The sequence below is a fragment of the Dama dama genome, chromosome 8 (genome assembly GCF_033118175.1).
Source record: "Dama dama isolate Ldn47 chromosome 8, ASM3311817v1, whole genome shotgun sequence".
Lineage (NCBI taxonomy): Eukaryota > Metazoa > Chordata > Mammalia > Artiodactyla > Cervidae > Dama > Dama dama.
In genome coordinates, this window is record NC_083688.1 from 308071 (window position 1) to 322334 (window position 14264).

Below are 14264 nucleotides of genomic sequence, written 5' to 3' on the forward strand. Positions count from 1 at the left end.
TAACTATTAGAAGTATTTACACCACAGCAATCAGCAAATGATGCAAACTGGGGCTTCCCCCCTCCCCGCCTTTCAGAGAGCCAGTTGTTAAACATTTACCAGCTCACCACTGGCTGGAGGCCACAGCTTTTATAATGTCTCAGGAGAGTCCTCATCGAGGAAAGTTTCAGAACTTAGCAAGACTGCCCCCTTGTCTCAAGGTCTGTGACAGATCTGAGTCTGCCTGATTCTAAAGCCAAAGGAATTCCTTCCTCCCCTCATGATGCCAAGACTTAGCTTCTCTCTCCACTTCACGATGATAACTTTCTGTCTAGGGAGAGAGGCTGTCTCGCTGTCCCTTGGGGCAGCGATTAAAGGTGCTACAGGATTCAAAGTGCCTGACCAGTACGCCCTGCCCTCTGACACCCGGTGATCAATTCCACAGACATTTACCAAGCACCTCACTTAACCACCCTGAGCCTCCCATTCAGCTGCAAACTGAGGCTCATCCACTGGCCAGCGTTCGTTCTTTCATTCATTCATCCCATTCAGCTGGTGGCTCCTGTGTGCCAATCAGGCAGTGTCTTGGAAAGACTGGGATCAGCCTTCCTGCTCTGGATTGTGGCTGAGTCACTGGCCTCCTGTGTGACCTTGGACCACAGCCTTCCCATCTGTACTTTGAGATCATCTGTAAAGGTTTCTCCCGACTCATCCCCCATCTCTGGGTGTGGTGCAGGGTCCTGGGACAGCTGTTGGTGAAAGCCACTGGAAGTAATGGTCATCAGGGTAGTCAGCCTGGCTGAGGACTCAAGGGCAGCAGTGGTTCATGCCCTGGAGACACAACACCCGTGTAATTCACGGCAGCAGCTGTCCCTCTTTCTGTCTACTTGAATGGAGAGCTAAGAGAGCAGGGAGGTGTGGGATACAAAGGCAAGACTGCCCAAAGGGGTAATAACAGGGAGCAAGCGCTCAGTGTCCGACTCTTTGGGACCCCACGGACTGTAGCCCTCCAGGCTCCTCTGTCCGTGGGATTTTCCTGGCAAGAATACTGGAATGGGTTGCCATTTCCTCCTCTGGGGGATCTTCTCTGGCCTAGGGATTGAACCCGAGTCTTCTGTGTTTCCGGCATTGCAGGCAGATTCTTTACCACTGAGCCCCTGGGGACGCCCAATAACACAGTAACAGCAAACGTTTGATGAGCACTTACTCTGCACCAAGGCCTGTGCTAAACACATGCTCTAGATCTCATTTAACCTTTATAGACTCACAAGGTGGGAACTCATATGACACCCATTCTGTAGACAAGGAAGCTAAAGCCCAGAGTGAGATGACCGAGATCACCTGTTTATTAAAACATGTCTACTGATGGCAAGTTATTGTCTCGTAGGGCAGAGTTTCAGTTTGGGATGATGACAGAGTTCTGCAAATGAATAGTGGTAATGGTTGCACAACAATATGAATATACTTAATGCCACTGAGCTGAAACTTAGAGATGGTTAAGACGGTTCATTTCACATTACATGTGGTATATTTTACCACAATAAAAAAATCAATTAAAAAAGTTGTTGATGGGACTTCCCTGGCAGTACAGCGGATAAGAACCCACCTGCCAATGCAGGGGACACAGTTTCCATCCCTGGTCTGGGAAGATCCCACTGCCGCAGAGCAGCTAAGCATGTGCCCGTCACTACTGAGGCTGTGTGCTGCAGCTGCTGAAGTCCATGCGCCCTAGAGCCCAAGCTCTGCGACAAGAGAAGCCACTGCAGTGAGAAGCCCGCGCACCGTGGCGAAGAGCAGGCCCCGCACACCGCGACTCGCGAGCTGCCGGCGCGAGCAGCAGACCCCGGGCAGCGGGTAAGTAAATTGGTTTTAAAGCTATTCATGGAGCCCCAGCTCGGTTCCAGGCACTGTGCTGTATACCTCGGACAGCAGGAAATGAAGCAGATGACTTTCTCTGCCTCCGTGGAGCTGATATTCTAGAACAGTGCTGTCCAAAAGTGCTCTCTATGGGTGCGGTGATGAGTGGAGGGCAGTGGTCCATATCTGCTCTGCGCCACACGGTGGCCACCCACCACCTGGGGCTACTGAGCACTGGAAATATCGCCAATGCCCCCAAGGAACTGGCTTTAATTTCATTTCATCTCAATTAGTTTAAATACAGACAGCCACCTGTGGCTAGTGCCAACCGAACTGGGCAGTACAGTTCTCGAAGGTCAGCCACAGGACAGGCGAGTGGTGGAGCTGGGGTTAGAATCCACGTTTGTCCAACCTTATTCAAGCTGTGGGCCTTATTCACCACTGTGGGCCTCCTGCATCCGAATCACCAGGGAAGCAGGCTCCAAATTCAGATTCCTGGGCTCTGCCCCAGATCCAGTGACTCAGAGGATGGGGCCCAGGACTCTGCGTTTTTGTTAAGGTCCTTGGGTGATTGTGAGGCACAAGAGTTCAAGTTTGAGACCTACTGCCCTGCTTACTCAAGACTCCTGGGTCAGGCTTCCCTGGTGGCCCAGTGGTAAAGAATCTGCCTGCCGATGCAGGGGACGCAGGTTCAGTCCCTGGTCCGGGAAGACTCCACAGGCCATTGCGCAACTAAGTCCGTGAACCACGACCTCTGAGCTTCTGCCCTCAGGCCCGGGGCCACAGCTGCTGAAGCCTGCACACCTAGAGCTGTCCTCCTCAACAGGGGAGGCCACCTCGGCCCGCACCCCGCAGCTAGAGAGAAGCCTGCCCATCCGCGAAGACCCAGTGCAACCAAAAGCAAATAATAAATAAAAGACTCCCAGGTCTGTTGATGTTTGGCAGAAACCAATACAGTAATTGTAAAGCAATTATCCTTCAATTAAAAATAAATTAATTAAAAAAAAAGACTCTCAGGTGGGGGGACTTCCCTGGCAGTCCAGTGGTTAAAAGTCTGCCTGGCAATTCAAGGGACAGAGGTTCAATCTCTGATTGGGGGACTGAGATCCTGCATGCTCTGGGGCGGCCACAGTCTGTGCCGCAGTTGAGACCTCATGCATCCAAAGAATTAATTTTTTTTTTTTTAAGAAGAGCCCCAATTGAGAAGAGTTTGAATTAGGTCTGACCTGTGTTGGGCGCCCAGGCCAGGATCAAGCCTGCCCAGCTTGGCTCACCCAGCCTTGAAGATAACTAGTCCTGGCTACCAGTCTGTGATTCCCTGAAGAGCACAAAGGTTTGGCCCTTCCATCTTCTCTGCAGAGGAGCTAGGAGGGCTCCCTACCTCCCTGTCTTCCAACCCGGTCTCTGGGCTCCCGGCTCCCAGGCTCGGGTCCTGGTGGGTGGGCCGCAGGAGGGACAGGCTTGGCCCAGCGCCCTGGCGCAGACCAGCCTGGTCAAGCAAGGGGAGGAAGGAAGCAAAGCCATGGCGGGGGGGCGGGGGGGCGGGTAGTGGGGACCGGGCGGGAGGTGACGCAGGCCTCAGGAATTTGAAAACAAACATTGAGCCAGCAAAGGAAGAGGTTGCTGTGGTTGCTGAGCTAGGGCGGGCCCAGTTCCCTCCCGGGGCAGGGGTGAATCCCAGCCCTGCTGACCGGGGCCCCTGCCTAGAAGCAGTGCCCGGGGAGTTTCCACTCAGCAGCAGGATGGGAAGGTCTTTGTTGGGGGGTGGGGGGGTGCCCAGACACCGGAGCATCCTGGCTGGAGGGAGGAGAGGAAGTAGCAGAGAGCAGGGCACTGGCAGTTCCCAGGAGGAGGCCCGGCAGCAACAGGGTCAAGCTTTTACTGAGCACCCACAGGAAACCAAGAGTTCAGAGACACAAGCACTGCCCAGCCGAAGAGGGAGCAAGCACAGGGGAGGACAATGCCGAAGGAGGACTTCCTGACAGTCCATTGGTTAAGATTCCACACTTCCTCTGCAGGGGGCACAGGTTCAGTCTCTGGTCAGGAACTAAGATCTGGCGTGCCGTGTGGCGTGGCCAGAAAAGCGGAAGTCCAGGAGCCTGCGTGCCCTCTGCAAGGAAATCAGAGAAGGCTTCCTGGGGGAGGTGGCACCTGAGCTGAGCCCCGAAGGACAAAGTTTGCCAGGGCAGAATAAGATCAGTATGCTCACCCAGAGCTAGCGCTGAGTGAATGGATGAGTGAGTGACCAGCAGATGTGTGGAATGAATGAATGAATGAATGACCTACCAAATAATGTGAAATCTGAAGTCTCCAGGTCCAGACTGCAAAATCCAACTTCACACCACCCAGCCGTGGACTCTCTTCCTAGTCCTGGGGCTGTGCTCCCACTCGGTACCCAAAGATTCTGGAGCCAGCCTGCATGGATTCAAGTCCCCAATCACTTACTAGCTGCAGGACATAGGGTAAGTTACTTAATTTCTCTGTGCCTTGGTGAAATGGAGGTAATAATACAACTTACCTTTGGGGAAGACTGAGTGAGTTCAGACAAGGAAAGGCTTAGAACCATGTTAGGCATGCAGTGAGAGATGTGTAAGTGTTTGCTAATATTGCCTGGGCATTAGCTTATCCATTAATTCACTCACTCACTTATTCACTCACTGATTCATGCTTTAGTCAATCCACCACTTACTTCCCACTCCGCCCTCTTCACTGGTCATTGGTTGAGCAATCCCTGTTCCCAGGCCCTCTCCCCCGCCTTCCCAGCTTCCCTTGCCAGTCCTGGATGGTGCCCACCACATTGCTAATTACATAACAATTTCATTAATTCCTCCAAAACCCCAAACAAACAAGAAGAGGCTGTCTGGAGCAGGGGTGACGTGCTACAACCAGAAGCAGGGTGTGGGCATGGAGCTCCATCAGGGGTTCCTTGGCCGGGGGCCATCACCCCAGGCTGAGCTGCCTTGGAGAGGGGAGGACCAGGCCTCCCCCGACGCCTCTCAAGGGCAGCCTTGCCCACCCCCTCTTGGACAGGCTGGATTCTTTCAAGTCCTGACCTCACCCAGATGGTGGTCCCTGGCCGTGCCCACTTCCTACCCACACTTGGCTCCCCTAACACCAGGAGCCCAGAGCCGGCCAGGGTGGGAGATGGATGCTCGAACCCATTTCCCCAGTGAACCATGGCGCTGTGTGATGAGTGTTATGACCGTGTGCTGACAGACGTCAGGTGGGCCCTCTGCAAAGGACCCACGGCTTCCTTCTTCCCCACAGGCCCTGGGAGAACAGGTCACACTAGGGGAAAGCATGCAAGAACCACTTCCTGAGCACCTCCCACCCGCCGGCACCTCGGGCCCTGCGTTTCCTTTGAACAGCAAGGCCCAATAGGGTGACAACTTGCCTCTCATCAATGAGGAAACTGAGGCTCAGAGAGGGAAACGGACTTGCCCAAGGCCACGGAACAGGTCCGGGTGGTCCGGGAATTCAAACCACAGGTCTCCTGAAACCTGCTCCTGCTCCAGTGTGAGCAAGTCTGGCATCTGGGAAATCGGAGCAAAGCTGGTGTGGGGCTTGAGGTGCCCTTTGGGCCAGAGGGCGGGGCGGGAGAGGAGATGGCTGGCGGCCAGGCAGGAACAATGGCGCGGGGCGGGTAACGGGAAGCTGGCCAGGTCTGGGGCTCCTGGGCAGGCCCTACTGGGCTCTCAAAGCAGCAGACTCATCCCACGGAGCTGCCAGGGTGATACCAGCCTCAAGCCGCCAACTCAGCGATTGCATCGGCCTTTTCCTGGAAGACAGCAGCTGCCGCGGGATGTCTGGGAGGAGGCACCTGTTTGGGAAAAGGGTGTGCCCGTACACTGCCCTGCCCTGCGCTCCTCCCAGCCCGCCGCTGTCTGCACTTCCTGGCACTCTGCCTACCAGCTGGGACCCCAAACCCGCCGGATCCCATGCCAGAAGGGCTGTAAGACTGAGTCCAGGCGCCCTGGTGACCAGCGCCGCCAGCACCGGGCTGCCCAGCACCCGGCCTCCCAGGGAGCCTCTGCCCCATCCTTCCGCAAAGCCTCGCGCTGCCCCACCCGCAGGGCAGATAGGGACGGGCGGCGAGGCAAAGTGGCTGGTACGCCATCGCGTGTCATTCCTTGTCGTTGACCATCAATGCCATGCTGCTGGGATCACAGCTGGAGGGGCACCAAAGTCTGGCCCGAGGCATCCCACCACCCCCGGGCACAGGGCTGCACCCGCCGTCTCGAAGAGGAGTTGGGAGGGACTCGCGGGGTGGGCCAGGTGTTGAGAAGCCAGCTTCCAATGCAGAAGACTTGGGTTCCAGTCCTGGTCGGGGAACCGAGTCCCACCCAGCCTGGGGCAGCTGAGCCCACGTGAAGGATCCCGCTGCCAACTCAGAGCTGACACGGCCCAACAAATAAATACACGTTTTGAAAAAGAAGCGAGGTCAAGAGCACCCCAGCCCCCAGGCCAGAGGAGGAGGGCTGGGGCCAACAGACAGTCCCGGCACTTGTCACCGCCGGGAGGGGAAGAGGGTTGGGGTCCGCTGCTGCAGAGGGCAGCGTCCCCACAGCAGGCAGGGCGAGAGCCCAGAAGGGAGGGCACGGCCAGGCAGAGGGGCTGACGCCCAGCCGCAGAGCAGAGAGGGCCTCCATGCATCCCTCGCCTCTCTAAGCAGGGCGCTCTGGTTCAGAAGGGGTCTGCTGGTGACCGAGGACCATGGCTCCATGTGGGTGCTGACAGGCGGGGCAGCCGGCCGGCTTCTGTAAGGCACCCGCATAGCTCCCAGGCCGCTTCACATCGATGAACGCAGAGCTGGGAGGAGGCGGAGCGCCAGGCCGCCTGAGCCCCAGTACATCGCAGGCACTTGCTCCCATCCTGGTCTGCCCCTCACAGAGCCGCTGCGAGGACCACAGCGGCTGGTGGACGGGCATGGGCTTCCCAAGTGGGGCATTGCTGCAGAGCTGGTAGAAGCTGGCTATCACAGCCGAAGGCTTCAGGGAGCAGGCCCTAGGTCAGGCAGGCCTGCATCCAAAGAGGCTCTGTCTCTTATTTGCTGTGTGACCTCAGGCAAGTTGCTTCCTCTCTCTGAGCCTCTGTTGCCTCCTTTGAAAAATTTGGAAGGTATATACAGAACCTGTCCAGAAGGTTGTTACAGGGGGTAATTAAGGAGGTTGTTAAGGAGGTAATCAATGCTGATGAAGTGGCAAACAGCATTTAGGGCCCGGCGGTGGTGATTTTGGGCTTCCCAGGTAGTACTAGTGGAACCCTAACGCCAACGCGGGAGACGTGAGAGATGTGGGTTCAACCCCCGGATCAGGAAGATCCCCTGGAGAAGAGCATGTATTCTTGCCTGTAGAATCCCATGGGTGGAGGAGCCTGCTGGGCTACAGTCCATGGGGTTGCAAAGAGTTGGACACAAAGAAGTGACCTAGCAGGCATGCATGCGTGGGGAGACTTTATTGTGCCATTATGAAGCCAAGAACTCGGTATAAAGACTTGGACAACCCAGGGCCAAGGCCAGGTCTCCAGACCCCCTGGGGATAAGCATCTTACAGTCTTAGGAACGCTCCCTTCCCTTCAGTCCACCTTTAGGCAGTCTCAGAAGGAAGGGGCTCTGGGCCCAGCTTGGACACCCCCCATGTACCTGTATTCAATAAGCCTTAAGCACTCCTGAGTGTTCGCCCGCGCTGGGACCCCTGAAGTTTTCAGGAGCCAACGGTCCAAAGGGAGCCCGGAGCCGGTGACAAGCCCTGTGAGGCTGATGCCCTGGGTTCCGGGGCTTCCTGGGGGAACGCGTGCTCCTGCCCCAGCCCTGGTCAGCAGGTGGAGGGTGCTAGAGAGGCAGCACCCGGAGGAGATGCCGCAGCCAACCGCAGTCCTGCTGGTCAGACTCTTCCTGTCCGGATGGGCGCTCCGACTGCCCAGAGGCCTTACGCTCTCGTGCCCCTGCCGGCCACTGCCCTGGGCCCGCCCCCCCAGCACACAGCCAAGCGTCGGGGGCTCAAGCCCAGGATGCGAGGTGGGAAGAGCGCCACCCTCAGGACCCCCGAGCTCTGCTGCCCTCTAGTGGCAGGACCCAGAAGGCGGCTGCTCCCACCAGAGGAAATGAATGAACCGCAATTACTTTAAAAAATAATATGATGACAACATTCATCCTTTACAGTCTGTAAAATGCCTTCCCAGTCAGTTATAGAATGAAGGGGGGAGGTGCAGGATACCGGACTGAAATCATATGGGATTTAAGCCCTGAGTCAGGTTCCAACTGGTTATGTGACCTCAGACAATTCGCGTCACCTCTATGAGCCTCAGACTCCTCATCTGTAAAATGGGTGACAAAATAGGGTTGTTGTGAGAATTTCCTGGCAGGCTAGTGGTTAGGACTGCGTGCTGTCACGGTTGAGGGCCCAGGTTCACAGGACATGGTCCAAAAAATAAAAATAAAAAATAGGGTTGTTGTAAGGATGAAAAGACCTTATGCCTGGTGCATAGTTTGCATTGATAACAAAAACACCATAATTGTTACCATAATAACACTTGCCCAGTCTGCCATATGTCCTGATGCATTACAATACTTTCTGTAAAGTCCTTTTTCAAAGTGCCACCTCCTTCAATCTGCATTACTGTTCCAGTTTAACAGAGGAGGGAATTAGAGCTCAGAAAGGGGAAGTAACTTGCCTAGAGCATCAGGGCTTCTAAGTGGTAAAACAGGACCCAAGTCGGTCTGCTAACTCCAGCTACAGGGCTCACTTCCCCACACCTTGCTTTGGAAACTTAAAATTCCCCGCATCCTTATCACTGTATTTAAATAAACAGGCACAGCCTCTGCCCCCTTCAGCCTCTTTCTGCACCTTCTCCCACACCCACGCCAGCATCTGGAATGCCAGCACTAACAGCTGATTCCCTCCTCTCCTTCCTGACCAGATCCCCTGCCCTGAGCGTGGCTCCCAGAGTTCACCCTGCCTATACTCCTGCACCCCACCCAGGCCGGTGACTGTTCATCCTGTTCTTCATGCTGCTCAAGGGAGGAGATTCCATAACTTCACTTCCTCCACCCGCCCAGGAGGAACTGTTTGTTACAGTTCCCACAGTTGGGAAGTTCTACTTTATGTCTAACCAGAGTCCCTCCTGCTGCAGTTTCAGCCCCTTTCCTTTTGTTCTTTCCCCCAAGAGTGTCAGAAATATACTCTTAAGAGGATACTGGAAACCCAGAGAGAAGGACCCTGGAGTGGGGAAGGGTCACTCCAGGACAGGAAGTGAGAGCTGAGCCTGGGTTCAAATCCAGGTCAGGGCAGCAGGAGTGGCTGAGCTGGTCTTCGGTGCCCAGGGCAGCCTCACCCAGGCCGGGGTGGGGCAGCCTCACTCCCAGCTCGTGGCTCCTAATGGGGGCTGGCGTGGGAACTGAGGGGCAGAGCAGGTCTGAGGGGACACGCCTAGTTCAGGCTCAGGAGTCGCATGGGGCTGGACTCAAGTCCCCTCGACACACCTCTGCTGCGCGTCTCCTCTGTGCAGGTGCTGCAGGTGGCCCCGAGGAGGCCCTCGTGGACCCCACAGTCCAACAGTGAGGGAGCAGGAATCCCAGAGCAGCGAGAGGGGAGGTGGGGAGACCGTGTTTGTGAGGGTGATCATGGACGGTCTCCTGAGGCGGTGGCATTTTGAGAGCTGGACCATAAAGAAGGCTGAGCACCAAAGAATTGATGCTTTTGAACTGTGGTGTTGGAGAAGACTCTTCAGAGTCCCTTGGACTGCAAGGAGATCCAACCAGTCCATCCTAAAGGAGATCAGTCCTGGGTGTTCATTGGAAGGACTAATGCTGAAGCTGAAACTCCAATACTTTGGCCACCTGATGCGAGAAGAGCTGACTCATTTGAGAAGACCCTGATCCTGGGAAAGATTGAAGGCAGGAGGAGAAGGGGACGACAGAGGATGAGATGGTTGGATGGCATCACCAACTCAATGGACATGAGTTTGAGCAAACTCCAGGAGTTGGTGATGGACACAGAGGCCTGGCGTGCTGCAGTCCGTGGGGTCACGACTTAACAACTGAAGAGCAACAACCGAGGATTAAAAAGGGGCCAGACCTGAATATCTGAAGGGAGAACATGCCAGAAGGAGTGAGCAGCCAGGGCAAAGCCCAGTGGGAATGAGCTTGGAGTCTAAAGACCAACTAGAAAGAGGGCCAGGGCAGTGAACCTGTACAGGGCTCTTGTGTGTGGACTCACGTGCGGCCCTTCTCTTTGAGTGTCAGTCATCTTCTCTGTAAAATGGGGTCAACAATACCCACTTAACATGAAATGGACACACAGGCCTTAACCCAGGGCCTGGTAAGTGGTATTCCATCATTCCTCTAGTAACAGGTCCATCCCTGCCATCCTTTAGGGTTCAGATTTTGTTATATATATATTTACTTATTTGGCTATGCCAAGTCTTGGCTGTGGCATGTGGGATATAGTTCCCTGACCAGGGATGGAACCCCGGACCCCTGCCTTGAGAGCGTGGAGTCTCAGCCACTAGGCCACCAGGGAAGCCCCATCCTATGCCCCAGCCCAAAACTATCCTCACCAGGCGCATGAGATGCCCAACCAGTCAGTGAGATGTTGGAGTGTTCTAGGTGTTGTTCGACTGCACAGGACCTCACAGTTCATAGAGCATTTCCTCCCATTCTCGATCACTCCGCAGAGCTGGGTGGCTGTGGAGTGATGTCCCGCTGTCCCTGGCCCACAGCAAATGCTTAAAGAATATCAGGTCCAGGACCTGCTATTTCTGCCTCCATGATGGACTTTAAAATTCCAAACGCCTTTCTTACCAGACTTCCTTCATTTGAAGAAAGGATTGGGAACTTCTCTGGTGGCCCACTGACTGAGACTCTGTGCTCCCAAAGCAGGGAGCCTGGGTTCGATCCCTGGTTGGGGAACAAGATGCCACAACAAAGACCCAGTGCAGGCAAATACATTAATTAATCTTAACAGAAAGGAAAGGATCGCTTTCCATCCACATAGATCCCTCCCCCAAGGGAGATCTTGGCTCACAGCTAAGCTCTGTTGGAATCAGAAGCTGAGCCTCCATGTAAACCCAGAAAAAATACTGGAGCAAGACAGATCCTCGGGCCTTCTCACATGGAGGCCAAGCAGGAGCAGGCCAAAGTCAAGGTCAGGTCAGGGACTGAAGTCACGGGCTCCTCTTCATGACAATAAAGAGCTTCACTCCTAGAGGAGGGCCAATCCCGGGTCTCTGCTCTGCCGTGTCCCTGTCCTGCCACCTCCATTTCGCCTTTCAAGATGGAGCTGGGGTGACATCACCTCCAGGAAGCCTGCCTTGATCTCTTGTAAGAGCTGGCTGCTCCCTCATTTGTCCACCAAAGCCGCAGGGCTCCTCCCACCAGGGTAAAGGTTCTGTTGAAGTTTCACTCACAGGCATGAAGCACACAGATCTCAGTGGATTGCCCCCAGATGAACGGCCTGGGTAAACAGCATCATCAGACTCCTCCCGGACTAGTTACTAGTCCTGCCCCAAGGCATCTCCACCCTGACCTCTACCCCTCAGTTAGTTTTGCCTGCTTTTGTACTTTATGCAAATGCAATCATCCAAGAAGTCCTCTTTTGTGTCTGGCTTCTCTCTCTCCTCAGGCAGAATTTCAGTTGGTTTACTGGCATTACTGTATAGCCTTCCCCACCTGTGAATAGACCATAATTTATCCATTTTACCATTGATGAGCATCTGGGCAGTTTCTAGTATTTTTGTCAGTTAATGACTGGTACTGCTAGGAATATTTCCTGTCTTTGGGGGCCCATGTGTACACCTTTCTGTCGAGTGTATATGCAAAGAAAGAAGTGAAATCACTGGGTCAGAGGGTGGGCATGTACTTGGCTTTAGAAGATGCAGTCAAACTGTTTTCCAAAGCAGTTGTGCCAATTTATACCCTGCCAATAGAGACAAGCTTGCCTAGGCTCAAAACTGTCTCAAAGTCCTTGCTTTTCGACTGTTCACTCGTCTGTCTAACCCATTGGGGCTGGGATGCCATCCAAGCCCCCCCACCCCCACCCGGCTCCGGCTGGCAGGAGACTTGCGTGAGAGAGGAGAATGAAGGGCGTCAGGGAGAAGCACAGAGGGCGCGCCCGGCGGTCCAGTGGTCAGGACTCTGCACGTTCACCGTAGGGCATCTGGGCCCGATCCCTGAGTGTGGGACTGAGACCCACCAAACCACGTGGTGTGGCCAGAAATAAAAAAGTGTCATAAAATTATTCTAAACAGACTTCAATAAGTTCAAATACACTTTAAAAAAAAAACACAGAGAGAAAAGAGAGAAGGAGGGAGGGCGGGGTGAGGGGAAGGGGAGAGGGAGGGGGGGAATGAAGGAGACCACCTCCCCGCCAGCGGCCGCATACTGGCTGCTCTGGGGCAAGGGCTTGCTGGGCTGAAACTGCGCCTCCCGGTTCACCCTAAAACCTCACTGTGCCCTAAAAATGAACAACTGAGTAAGTGTCTTTCTCCATTCATTTCAGGATCAAGTCTTCCAAACAATAGGTTGTTTTCCGGGAATTACTGGGAGGGGTGAGGACAGCAGGATCCCCGGGTGGGAAGCCTTCGAGATGAGCCCCTGGAGGCCCCTGGCTTGGAGACTGGCCAAGCAGATGGTCCCAGGGCCCACCCCATCCCAGACGTGCCTGCCCACTGCCCTCTGCCGCTGCAGCAAGCAGAGGCAGGGCTCTGGGTCCTTGGCCAAGGCCAGATTCCAGGGCAGAGCCTGCTGGGCAGAGAGGGGGGAGCCCCCAGGATGCCGGATGCACCTCCTGAAGCCGCCCCACGGGCGAGCCCGTCTCCCTGCCAGGCGGCACAGACCCCCGGAGGGCCGCCCTCACCCCAGCCCCCTGCAGCCTTGCCCAGTCTCGGGTGTCAGCCAGAATCCAGATGTGCCAGGGCAGGTTGAACGAAGTGGGCTTGCTTCCTCTGCTTTGCCAATCTGTGCCAGCCCTGGCTCTCTGCATGCAGACTCAGCACTGGAAGAAGCGGGGAGCCCACATGGTCTGCCCTGAGCGCAGGAATCTCCCTCCTGGAATTTCTGAGTTCCTTAAATCCTCGAGAAGCAGCGGTTTCACCACCTCGCAAGGGCTCCCATGGCTTAGCTATGCAGTTGTGACACAGTAGAAGCCACCATTTTTTGCAGCTTCATTAGGGACCAGACACTGTCAACCTTACCTACTTTACTCCACGGTGTCTCCATGAAGCAGGTGTTATCATTATCAAACCCATCTTGCAGAGGCAGGAGCTGAGGCTTAGAGCCACTATGCATCTGCCTAAAATCACATTTTGTGTGTGTGTGTGTACGTATATAATATACATACATATGTACATATATAACATACATGATATAATGTATGTAATATGTACATATATAATATATAAAAACAATTTTTTCCTACCTCCCTACCTCTCTCTAACGAGAGGGCCTAGAAACAGTGGTACCACAATAGCCGTGAGCACGTACAGTGCCCAGATCTTAGTTTCTAAATACCACACTCTAATAAAAGGAATCACGGTCCTCAGAGAAATGGCTGGTTCTCTTCTGAAAGGGAAAGCAGAAGATGAGCCTAGCATCATGCTGTACCAGAAAGTAAGGAAATGCTCAAAAAAAAAAAAAAAAAAACCCAGAAGGATGAGGGACGTCATAGACACAGAAGCTCATCTGGAAGAGTTCCCAATGGCCAAAACTGGACAATCTGAACAACAAAATAAATAACTTAGTACTGAACTATAACCCAAAAGATAAGATAGATACAGGCATGGGTCCACGCTGATAGAAATAAATGGGAGAGGGGAGGAAAAATCTTCCTTAGGGAAGAATTCAAAATAATATCTATAGATACAGTTTCCAGGAGGTGGAGCATATCTTCTCCCCAGTCGAGTGTGGGCTCCACTTGCTTCAAATAACAGAGTAGGAGAAGGAGAAAATAGTGACTTCACAGTGGAAGAGCCTGGCAGACACCAGCTCAACCATGTAATCAAGGCCAACGGGGCCAGTGAGAAGTCACAAGGGCCCTTCACCCTGTCGTCTTCTCCCCAACCCGCAGCCCTGGCCAGTCATGAGCAAAACATCGTACAAGCTCTAGCGGAGGGACCATCTAACAAAACACTGAACTCCTCAAAACTGGCAAGGTCATGAAAAATAAGGAAAGATTGAGAAACTGTCGTAGATCAGTGCCATGATGACTACATGTGATGTGGGATCCTAGATTGGTTAATGGAGCAAAAAAAAAAAAAAAAAAAAGACATTAGTGGAGAAATTGGTGAAATCGAAACAAAGTCTGGCATTCAGTTAATAGTCATGTATCAATGTTGGTTTCTTAGTTTTAGCAACTGCTCCATGGTCATGTAAGATGCTACCATTAGGGAGACTGGCCAAGGAGTGTCCAGAACTCACTGTACAGGCCTGCAAC